Source organism: Chanodichthys erythropterus, chromosome 12 (assembly GCF_024489055.1).
Source record: "Chanodichthys erythropterus isolate Z2021 chromosome 12, ASM2448905v1, whole genome shotgun sequence".
In the NCBI taxonomy this organism is placed as follows: domain Eukaryota; kingdom Metazoa; phylum Chordata; class Actinopteri; order Cypriniformes; family Xenocyprididae; genus Chanodichthys; species Chanodichthys erythropterus.
Window position 1 is genome coordinate 46,105,505 of NC_090232.1, and position 13,016 is coordinate 46,118,520.

Genomic DNA, 13,016 nt, shown 5'->3' on the forward strand with positions numbered 1-13,016 from the left:
TTTTATGTTGAAGTTTTTCTGTTCAGTTGTTTCTCTGTTCACTTCCTGTGTTTAGATCCCGGTTGCTGTTGTTCTTTACTCCATTGTTTCCATAATTACCCTCATTTGTTACCATGGCCACTTGTTGCCTACACCTGTCCCTCGTTAGTCCCTTGGTTTCCTTGTGTATTTATGCTCTGTGTTTTAGTTGAGTTGTGTCGTCGTTGTTTTTGCATGTTTCGTGAAGCTGTTACGTTTTTGTTCCTTGCATTTTGTTCCTGTTCTTGGTTTGGATTTTCTCTGCAAATTCTTAACAAATGTTAAATTTACAGTAAAATACACAACAGAATCAATGTTTTAGATGTTAAATGTCTCAGCCCATTTCTGTATACCAGTCTTTTGACAAATACTGTTAACTGTATTTCATCTTTTTAACCCCCAAGATTTTTTTGGTGGAGGGTGAAAAGCATATTCTTACAGACTGAGATCATTGTTGAGCTCAGAAAGCTCCTAGAAAGACTGTTTCTTCACATAACAAAACATTATTTTCAGGAGGGAAGTTCACAGGTTTTATAGGTGTAGTGGGATTTACCTTTATAACTAAACTAATAAAATAAGTTTATGAACAGCTGATATCTCAACATCTGTATTGTCGTATGGCATGTATATTTGTAATAAAACAAGTGAATGATTGGTTTTGCTTTCATTCAGGTTAATACACATTTTGTCTCAAAGTTCTCTTTCTAAACAGTGGGTTTGTGAACATGTTTTTTAAACAGTCCGCGAACAAAAAAAAAAAAAAAATTAGATTTACAGTATTAATTACAGCAGAAAGTCAGCTTTTTTTCAATTTAATCCAAAGGATTTCTCAAAAGTTGTTCAGACAAAGAGATAGAAAAAAAAAAAAAAAAATAGGCACACACAGACATCAAGAATCAGTCTGTGAATCTCTATGACTGTGACAAGCAACATATTCCGATAAACAGATCAACTCTGAACATTAGAAAACAAGCTACTAAAAAGTCACATAAAAACAGCAAAAAAATAAAATAAAAATAGTGACAATAAAAGAAATTACTAAGACATTTAAGCTCAAAATTCATTCATGCAGCAATGCATGATGGGAGCCATGGATGAATTTTGATTGGTGGCTCCCAGAATGCACTGCAACATGTTTTTTGATGGCCACCACTGTTGAGATTCACAGACTGATTCTTGATGTCTGTTTGTGGCTAAAAGAATTTTATTTATTTATTTTTTTTTTTTAAATCAAAAAAATCTTTTCAGAGGTCCTTTGAATTATATTAAAGAAGCTGATCTTGTGCTGTAGAGTCACAGTGCTGCTGTAATCAATAACATAAATCTAACTCAGATATTGGGTTCTAAATGAGTTCAGTGATTCAGATCAAATAATGATTACGTGAAAACATAACCAACACCACCTGATCATCTTTTCTGTTTGCTTGTCTGGCTGTTATTACACACTTACAACAACACAAAAACAATATACTATTAAAAGTCAAGGGTCAAGAGCCCAACTAAAGCAACTGGTGGCTTAAATATTGTGATTTTCTCCTTTGGTGATTCTGCTTGTTATCATCAGGTGTCTTCAATAATGGTCAATCATCACTCAATGAATCACTTAATTATCTCATTAACTTTAACACTGATTCAGTGGGTGGAATAAAAAACATGGCAGGACTTTTACTTTCTGACCTCTTGACTTTACACCTCTGCTCGCTGCCGTGATTGGCTGACATCTTTACTTATGAAAATAGCTAATTACTACATGTGGAACTGTTTCAAAAACTTTTAGCACGTTTTTACTATTACAGTTCTTAAGGTTTAATTGTGAAAATCTTGATTATAGCATATTTAGATCGTGGCATGAAAGTTTGCAGTGATGAGCATGTACGTGTTAAGTGCATGAATGCAGTGATCTCATCACTGAACTCAATTACTGCACACTAACAAACACTTTCATCATAAGCAATGATTTTTAACTTCAGGCTTTCTGCAAATCCAGCACAGCAAATTTCCTAGTGTTAAATTAACACTGCTCAGGGTCCATCTCAGAGTGTTATAAGTAAAACTGAAGCAGTTTTGAAGTTGATTAGGTAATTAAGTGATTAATTAAGGCGAGACAGCCCAGGTGTAACGTAGCGGGACTCAGGCGGAGATCCATTTGCAAGCTTTTATTCAATGTGAGCATAGTCGTACAGGCTGGGTCGATCAGGGGTAAACAGGAACAGCAAGGAACAGGCAGAGTCGTAATCAGAGTACAGGCAGTAGATCGAGGACAGGCGGATATCATTCACAGATCGGTATACAAAGCAAGTGTCAGGACAGGCAGCAACAGGTCAATAAACAGGAAACAGACAGGAACAGTAACAGGCAGGGAAATAACACTCAGAATTGTCACAGGGTGAATCAAGACTTCGCGGTGAGGTGGTGTGTGTGAAAGTCCTTTATAGTCCTGGTAATGCGTGGCAGCTGGGTGTGGTGATTAGTATAGTGATTGGTGGAGTGAGTGCAGGTGAATGGCAGAGAGGATTATGGGTAATGTAGTCCGGGAACTGACAGGCACAGACGGTGATCGTGACACCAGGTGAATAGGGTAAAAAAAAAATAACTAATAGATATCACCATACTACCCCAGGTGATTGATTACATTAAAAATTGCAAACATTTTTTGTATTATAAGTTTTCTAAAATGTAATGTTTAAATATGCAAATGAGGCTTTATCTAATTAAATATGCACTAATTTGCATACATTTCTAGAACAAAAATCTGAATATTGGATGACGTCAGGTTCACAGTTCTCGTTTATTTTTTTGGACATATTCAAAGATTTTTACAGAAGAAATTTTGGATATCTCTTTTTATCACTCCATAAATCAGAAAATACTATCAATAGCCAGAAAAAAGTATATATTTTCACCAATTTTTTAGGAATAAAATGTTGTATAAAATCAGGCAAACTATATATCAACAAATCCCTCTGTAAAAACCTTCAGAATATAGATAGAAATAAAACTGTGAAGTTTGGTGTATGTAATTTCTGCTGAAGTGGAGATTTCTGACTCATTTTGAGAAAAAAGCCTTTAAAGATATTTCCTGTAATTGAAATCTACAGATGCAAATAGATAAAGTGCTATAAAATGTACAAACACTTAAAAGTGTATTTTGGATGTTTTATTTCCACCAGTCTGAAAAAAAGCCAAAAAGTGCAAAATCTCAAAATTGACAGGTGCCTAAAAAAACCCAGTGTTTTTGCCTGTAATGTCTCCCCTTAAGTGACGCTCGAGCATTATTGAAGATGATAGCAAGCAGAATCTGAAAAAAAAGAAAAAAAAAACTACAAGTGACTTCAGCGACAGCATTAGATGAAATCAAATGAAGATGAAACAAGTCATTAAATCTCTATGGATCTGATTAAACAACTCCCCAAACAGCATTACCAGCTTCACTTATTACTAACCAGACTGACTTTATTTCTGACACACATCTACAGAAGCTCTTATTAATAATAGTTTGGTTTGAATTCACTGAACAGTGTTTGCTTTAGTTGGGCTCTTGACTCTGGGGATTAACATGTTTGTGGTCGCAGTGTATGCTGGGAGACACCATAGTATAAAACTTATGGCTCCCATCATGCATTGCGGCATGAAGTATGTACCATTGTTGAGGTTCATATGATGATTCTTGATATGTGTATGTAACTGTTGTTTTGTTGAACAGCTATTAATATTTTTCAAGTTATGATAAACAGTGATGAATATAAAGATGTGCAGTCACAGGGCTACTGAAATCAATAATGCGCAGTTTTAAAGCATAACCTATCAGAAACTAGACTTTGAATGAGATTAGTAAATTACACTATTACATGATGATTACATCCTTATCATCAAGCCAGCATCATCTGATCACATTTTCCTTTACTTTTCTTGCCATAACAATAAAGCAAAGAAAAAGTAATGTTAAAAAATAAAGAGTCAAACTGTAAACTAGCCTGGTGACTTCAACCAGAACTTACTTTCAATATATGAACAATATATAAACGTCTGTTAATTCTCAATAAGAGCTATCAACCTGTGAATCTCAACGACGGTGACAAATTAAAGAGCCACAAAAGTTTTTTTATTGTTTGAATTTCTTAAAAAAACATATTCTGATAAACAGATCAACACTGAACATTAGAAAGCAAGCTACTAAAAACTCACATAAAAACAGCAAAAAATACTGAGACAATTCAAATAATAGCTTATTCATAGAGCAATGCATTACGGGAACCATTGATGAATTTTGATTGGTGGCACCCAAAATGCACTGCAACATGCTTTTTGATGGCCACCAATGTTGAGATTCACAAGCTGATTCTTGATGTGTTTTGATATACATTAGTTTTTATTAGAACAACTTTTAAGAAATCATTTGGACTATATTGAAATGTATCAAAATGAACACAAGTGTTTTTCCAAAACACAGGCAATGATATGTAAGTGATGATTTTTGACTGGATTTGACAAAGAAATTATGTTCAGAAATAGCATAGGTGTTTTAGTTGTTGTTGGTATTTTCCTCTTTCCTTCAATGATTCTGCTTGTTAACAGCAGGTGTTCATCAATAGAGCTTGATTAATGACTTAATTATCTCATTAGCTTCCCTCTTGAATGGTCTTGGTCTCGGTCTTGGAGGGTCTGGTCTTGACTACACCTCTGGTTAACCTTCCTGACACATTCACTGTGTTAAAATCATTGACTCAATGAATGTGTCAGAATTAACACAACAAGTGTTGTCCCTAAACACACACACTGATGTGTAAGAATTTAACACAGTCTGAGTCAGTTTTAACACATACTTTCTAAGAATGTGCTTAGTAATAAGTGAAGCTGGTAATGCTGTTTGTGGAGTTGTTTAATCAGATCTTCAGAGATTTAATGTCTTTTATCTTCAGTTCATCTAAGGCTGTGGCTGAAGAAAGTTGTAGTTTGTGTTCTTATTTCTCTTTCTTTCAGTGTTTGTTCACAGCAGATGTTTGAATGATTGAAAGAATGTTTCAGGAACATCTTACTAACCTTTAAATAACGTTCTAACATTAAGGAAACTGAACATTTTCATGTTCTTGGAATGTTACAAATCAACGTTCCTAGAATGTTCAAAATTAAGTTGAAAGAACGTTTGAGGAACATCATTAAAAAAACGTTCCTCTAACGTCAAGAAAATTGGACATTTTTTACATTCCCAGAACCAATAGTTAACATTTAGAGAACGTTCTTATAAAAAATCCTGTTAGCTGGGAAAACTGAAACCTAAAACTGAATTCAACTTAGCTAACTTGATCATGAATGACTAAATTATGAAATATAATCTTTCATTTTAAACATAAGTACTGAATTGATTTTCTAAAACAGGCCACAAAGTAAAGTATTTTATACCCCTAAAGGGCAATCTATCATCTCAGATACAAACATTTACAGACAGATTATGAAAATGTAAAAATTAAATAAAAAAATTCAGCTAACATTTAACAACAACCATTTAAACATCTAAGTCCACTGCAAATATTGTAAATATGTGAAATATAACAACTTTTATCTGAAGGTAAGTAGATTTCCCACTAAAGGTAACCATATTGTTTTTAAATTGTGTGAACTAAGCTAAAAAAAAAAAAGAATGTATGAACAAAGTCACCCGATGTCAATGGTGGAGAGCTGTTCTCCAAACAACAGAGTCAGCACAAATGTCCAGATGAGACACGAGCCAAAGGTCATGAAGCCTTACAAAGTGTAAAATCAAAACAGTAATGACACCAACTCCTGCGAGGACTACAGAAGATGCAATCATCTGGATCAACATGCACATTGCCCAATTTCTATATATCCTAATTATTGTTAATGTAATTCATTTTTCCAGGAGCTCATTACTTCTACCTTCAGTTAAACTGCTAACAGTGATTGTAAATTAACTGCCTAAATTATTACATTATTTGCTAACTGCATTCTTTAAATTGTAATGTTGACATGCATTCCCTGTAAAGCTGCTTTGAAATGATATGTATCGTGAAAAGCGCTATACAAATAAATGTGAATTGAATTGAATTGATAATAATGGTGAAAAAGTTGTCCAGAGTATGATGCAAATCACCAACTCTTGTTTTCCTTTTATTTAAATCTGTTTTCTGTTGTGATATTGGATATTTTACTCTAGTTGTACTGTTTGTACACAATTTTGTTCTTTATTGAAGCATTTGAATACTGAGTTTCAACTTACTGTCAAACAACACAACCCTTTATTGTCTTGCAAAGGACACACGAAACACGATGCTCGGTATATTCCTGAAATCATGTAAATGATGTTTAAGAAAAGCACAGTGATTTGTATATGTGAGGGCTGTGTGTTATTTTAGACTGAATGCAAATGCATCTTCCTCGGAGACCGTAGCGATCAGTGTACTGTTCAGAGGTTGACAGTGTTTGATGATTGAATGCCATAGGCTAGGGATAGGAAACCTCCTTCCTGGAGAGTTTCCTGCAGAGTTTAGCTCCAACCCTAATCAAACACACCTGAACAAGATAATCAATGTTTTTAGGATTGCTAAGGCTAGATTTTTCTCACAAAATTCCACAGAGGTGGAGTCGTTGGGTTAAAACTGATAAAAACATGATATTGAAATACACATATGATGCTGTAGACCAGGGTTCCTAACCACTTTCCTGGAGCCTCCCCAACACTGCATGTTTTCCATGTCTCCTTAATCAAACACACCTGATACAGATCATCGGCTCAATAGTAGAGACTTTAAGACCTGAAATAGGTGTGTTGGACAAAGGAGGGATACAAAATATGCAGTGTTGGGGGACCTCCAGGTACGTGGTTGGGAACCACTGCTGTAGACCGTCACTAAAAATACACTGCATGGGAACTGGATATGTAAACTATTGTTATGAATATATTTGTATTTAAATTTGAATATGACAAGGTAACAGTGGACTTACGAGAATGATGGACAGATAACTTATCAATGAACATGTCAACACGCACAAATATCTTGTTCAGTCAGTCGTGTCGGATGAAGATCAGCTTACATCAGGTAAGATCTTCTTTCTGCTCATAATGATCTTCTTCAGTCTTTTTAAATCAAACACACTGCAGCATGTGTTGATGTGTGATCATGGACTGATGTGTGATTTGTGTAGACTGTAAAAAAAATAAATAAATAAATAAATAAATAAATAAATAAATAAATATATATATATATATATATATATATATATATATATATATATATATATATATATATATATATATATATATAAATATAAAATTTATTTATTTATTTATTTATTTTTCAAAGTTTTAAATACCACAAAAATCATTGGAGTATGTTTTATGAAAAATACTATACACTACAGTATATAGTTGTTGTTTTTTTGTTTTGTTTTTTCAGTGCACTCTTAGATTTTAAATGATTTATTTAGTTTATAAACATTTGTGATTCTATGATTATTTGTATACGAACATTTCTGTGATCAGTTTAGGCGGTAACACTTTACTTGAAGGGGTGTGCATAAGACTGACATGACACCTTCATAATCTTGACATGACACATGTCATGAATGTGAAGGAGGTTTTATGCATGTTTATGACAACTGTCATTAAATGTCATTCGCTCAATTATGTCATTTTTAATGCAAAGATGACATTGTTTGAGATGTCTTTGTTACAACAACTTGACATAAACCAACACATCATAACCTGTCAGTGTCTTTGTCATGACAACTTGACATTAGCAAAACATCATAACCTGTCAGTGTCTTTGTCATGACAACTTGACATTAGCAAAACATCATAACCTGTCATAAACATGACATAGCAGATTAATTATCAAACTTAAAAAAACTATTTAGCTTTATGGGTTAACATTACATTACATTATATTATTTTGGTAACACTTCAGTATAGGGAACACATATATAAATGATTAACTGTGACTTTTCCCTCAAAAAACTCTTAATTTGATGCTTATTATAGTTAATTGTTAGGTTTATGTATTGGGTAGGATTAAGAATGTAGAATAAGATCATGCAGAATAAGGCATTAATATGTGCTTTATAATTACTAATAAATAGCCAATATTTTAGCCATATGAATGCTAATAGTAATAAGCAACTAGTTAAAAGACCCTAAAATAAAGTGTTACCATTATTTTATAACAGTGTCATCTTTTTTACGAAATTTGAAATAGTCTATTATCTGACCTTCTGTTGGAGGAAACTTAAAAAAACAAAAAAACAAAAAAAACATGAAATAAAAAATAGTCAACGCTGTTATAAAATTATTTGTCAGAGTATTGTCACTTAAGGACATTTTAATGACAAGTTCAATTTGTACCACTGTACTTGAGCTCAAGATACATATTTATGACACTATTATAATGGCCTCATGACAGCCAATGTCAAAACCAACCACATGACAGTTTAATGCAATGTTAACCCATAAAGCTAAATGATGTCAAGTTGTCATGACAAAGACACTGACAGGTTATGATGTATTGGTTTATGTCAAGTTGTCATAACTCAGACATCTCAAACAATGTCATCTTTGCATTAAAAATGACATAAACATTCATAAAACCTCCTTCATATTCATGAGATGTGTCATGTCATGATTATGAAGGTGTCATGTCAGTCTTATGCACACCCCTTCAAGTAAAGTGTTACCGTTTAGGCTTACTGTTTTTGGAAAATTTCATTCAGTATTCAACTGCTTAACTTATCCCTGGTTTCACAGACAAGGCTTAAGATAGTCCCAGACTAAAATGCATGTTTGAGCTGTCTTAACTGAAAGGAACTTGCACCAATATATCTTAAAGGTGCCATCGAATGTTTTTTTACAAGATATAATGTAAGTCTAAGGTGTCCCCTGAATGTGTCTGTGAAGTTGCAGCTCAAAATACCCCATAGATTTTTTTAAATTAATTTTTCTTAACTGCCTATTTTGAGGCATCATTAACTATGCACCGATTCAGGTTGCTGCCCCTTTAATTGCTAGCGATCTCCGCCCCCTCCCGAGCTCTCAACTCTATCATTGCATAAACAAAGTTCACACAGCTAATATAACCCTCAAAATGGATCTTTACAAAGGGTTCATCATGCAGCATGTCTAATCACGTAAGTATTGTATTTATTTGGATGTTTACATTTGATTCTGAATGAGTTTGATAGTGCTCCATGGCTAAAGCTAACATTACACACTGTTGGAGAGATTTATAAAGAATGAAGATGTGTTTATGAATTATACAGACTGCAAGTGTTTAAAAATGAAAATAGCGACGGCTCTCTTGTCTCCGTGAATACAGTAAGAAACGATGGTAACTTTAACCACATTTAACAGTACCTTAGCAAAATGCTAACGAAATATTTAGAAAGACAATTTACAAATATCACTAAAAATATCATGATATCTTGGATCATGTCAGTTATTATTGCTCCATCTGCCATTTTTCGCTATTGTTCTTGCTTGCTTACCTAGTCTGATGATTCAGCTGTGCACATCCAGACATTAATACTGGCTGCCCTTGTCTAATGCCTTGAACATGGGCTGGCATATGCAAATATTGGGGGCGTACATATTAATGATCCTGACTGTTATGTTGAGATTCGCCTGTTCTTCGGAGGTCTTTTAAACAAATGAGATTTATATAAGAAGGAGGAAACAATGGTGTTTGAGACTCACTGTATGTCATTTCCATGTACTGAACTCTTGTTATTCATCTATGCCGAGGTCAATTCAATTTTTAATTCGATGGCACCTTTAAAATATATCAGTGCCATTGTTTTGTCTCAAGATGCACACCAGTGATGTTTTTTTTTTTCTAAGACATGTTTAGAAAAGTTACTTAAATTACCTAATTAAACTAAGGCTTAATCCTTGCTTAGCCTAAGCCCTGTCTGTGAAACCTGACCTATATTTCTTAATTTAATTGCTTAACCTTATAGGAACTTTTGCAAATATTTAAAATTGCCCTCTCTTTTAATATGTAAATTCAGTGGAACCTTTAATATGTGTTTGAAAGAGAGGGGACACAAACAGAAGTCATGCATGAGTGCCAGAGCTCATTTGTTTTTGTTTTTTTGTTTTGTTTTTTTTCTTCTGAACTATAAAGGAAACTCGTCCTCAGATTGTGGCTTTTGAATAAAGAGAAATAGATCAGACTGCAGAATTGTCAATGGATTTTTCACTTCATAAAGGTGATTTTTCTTGTCATAATTAGCATGTAAAGACTAGTTCATGCTTCCCATATATATATATATATATATATATATATATATATATATTATGAACTGCAGTCAGATGATGAATGTAGTTTTATTGAAATCTAAATTGCAGTACAGTCTAATACATTTATGTTTGTTTTATTTATTTTTCATTAATATTTCATGACAGGTTTTAGAAGAGCACTGTCTATCATCTCTGTTATGCTGCGTAAGTATGAACCGTTTTTTTTTTTTTTTTTTTTTTTGTGGCTTCACACTGATGTAATGACTGGTTTTACTTCACTTCTGTATGCTGACACAGTTCTGTTTGGCAGGAGTAAAAGTGCATTTGTGACATACATGATTCTGTTTGTGTTACATGTTTATTGGAGCATCTGAAAGTGTTTGGTCTTCAGATTTCAGCAGGTCTTCAGGGCCAGTATTCTTAAAACTTCTAAGAATCTTCTTATAAAGCACCTAATTTAGTTTAAAAACTTCTACAGGAATCTTAGCTTAAGAGCGATTCAGGACCGATCTGAGAGCAACTCTGGGCGAGGACAATACGAAAACTTTTATCTTAGTGAGGAGGAGGGCTGACCCCATTGCTAGGTTTGACACAGTCTTTTGAAGACTGTGATTGGTTGGTTATATATAATATACCTTAATGCCTCATATGATTTCTGAATAACTTTTTTCTTTACAAGGATTTTTTTTCTTTAATTTTAAGAGGAAACGTCTCCCTTTCTAGGAATTTTCTTAGAATTTTGTCACTAGAAGCAAGTCTTTGCATAATGAATACTGTCCCAGTTTTTTAGGCCAGCTGACTGTTATTTCATTGTGCCCTTTGTGATTTGTTGATTCATTTGTATAATTATTTTTCAGATGTCTTAACACTTAATCTGGCCTTTACAACTGTCACACCAGAGACGACTACAGTCGGTAATGTATTGTGCTGTGAATTGAGCTGTTGGCTTTTTGCCTGATATGCATGTCAGTAACTTTGCATCACTTCATGACAATTAAAGTTGGATCAATATTAGAATATAAATCTTGTGAAATCAAAATGTTTCTGGGATATTCTAGTACCCACTAAGTTATGTCCAGAAGACGTCTTTCTAATGTCTTGGCTCACATTGAAAAGACATCCACTGAGGAGCCAGAATGAACGTTTTTGACATTTTGACCTTTTTTTTTTCTTCTTCTGCATGTCCAATATAAGATATTCATGGTTCATGGTTCTTAAACCAGAGACCTTCTTGTTGTGGGGAGACAGTGTTTCCCATTGAGCCGCTTATGCTGCCCTTAAAAGCAGACATAAAATACAGATACTTGTACAATAATTATATATATTAAAAAAAAAGAATTATTTCGGTACACGACTAAAGCAACTAAAGCAAACACTGCCCACCATGAGGCTGACTTCAAATGAAACATAAACATCTATACTTATTTTTAATAAGAACTGCTGTAGATTTTTTTATTATTATTATTATTATTATTAAAGGTGCCATCGAATGGAAAATAGAATTTACCTTGGCATAGTCAAATAACAAGAGTTCAGTACATGGAAATGACATACAGTGAGTCTCAAACTCCATTGCTTCCTCCTTCTTATATGAATCTCATTTGCTTAAAAGACCTCCGAAGAACAGGCAAATCTCAACATAATATGCAAATATTGGGGGCGTACATATTAATGATCCCGACTGTTACGAAACAGTCGGGATCATTAATATGTATGCCCCAAATATCTGCATATGCCAGCCCTTGTTCAAGCCATTACACAAGGGCAGCCAGTATTAACGTCTGGATGTGCACAGCTGAATCATCAGACTAGGTAAGCAAGCAAGAACAATAGCGAAAAATGGCAGATGGAGCAATAATAACTGACATGATCCATGATATCATGATATTTTTAGTGATATTTGTTAATTGTCTTTCTAAATGTTTCGTTAGCATGTTGCTAATGTACTGTTAAATGTGGTTAAAGTTACCATCGTTTCTTACTGTATTCACAGAGACAAGAGCCGTCACTATTTTCATTTTTAAACCCTTGCAGTCTGTATAATTCATAAACACAACTTCATTCTTTATAAATCTCTCCAACAGTGTGTAATGTTAGCCTTAGCCATGGAGCACTATCAAACTCATTCAGAATCAAATGTAAACATCCAAATAAATACTATACTCACATGATCTGATTTATGCATGCTGCATGCATGACGAACACTTTGTAAAAATCCATTTTGAGGGTTAAATTAGCTGGTTAAATTAACTTTGTTTATGCTGTTTAAGGCAAGCACGAGCTCCGGGGGCGGGGAGCACGAGAATTTAAAGGGGCCACAGCTTAAATCGGCTCATATTTAATGATGCCCCAAAATAGGCAGTTAAAAAAAAATTCTTAAAAAAAAAATCCATGGGGTATTTTGAGTTGAAACTTCACAGACACATTCAGGGGACACCTTAGACTTATATTACATCTTGTAAAAAAACATTCAATGGCACCTTTAAAACAGCCATGATAATCTGCTTTTTCAACAAGGAAATGTTTTCCAAAAACACCTGCATTTGCTGATAAAGAAGCAACTCAACAAAAGTCAAGGGACAAGACCTCACTAAAGCAAACACTGATCTCTGTGACAAGCAGGGCGGGCGAGAGCCGTGAGGGAACGGCACGAGGCAACTGATGCTCATTATCACTCGTGTCACCGGCCTCACGCCGTTCCCTCACGGCTCTCTCCATCCCTGCTCATCACAATCTCCATGATGGTGACCCC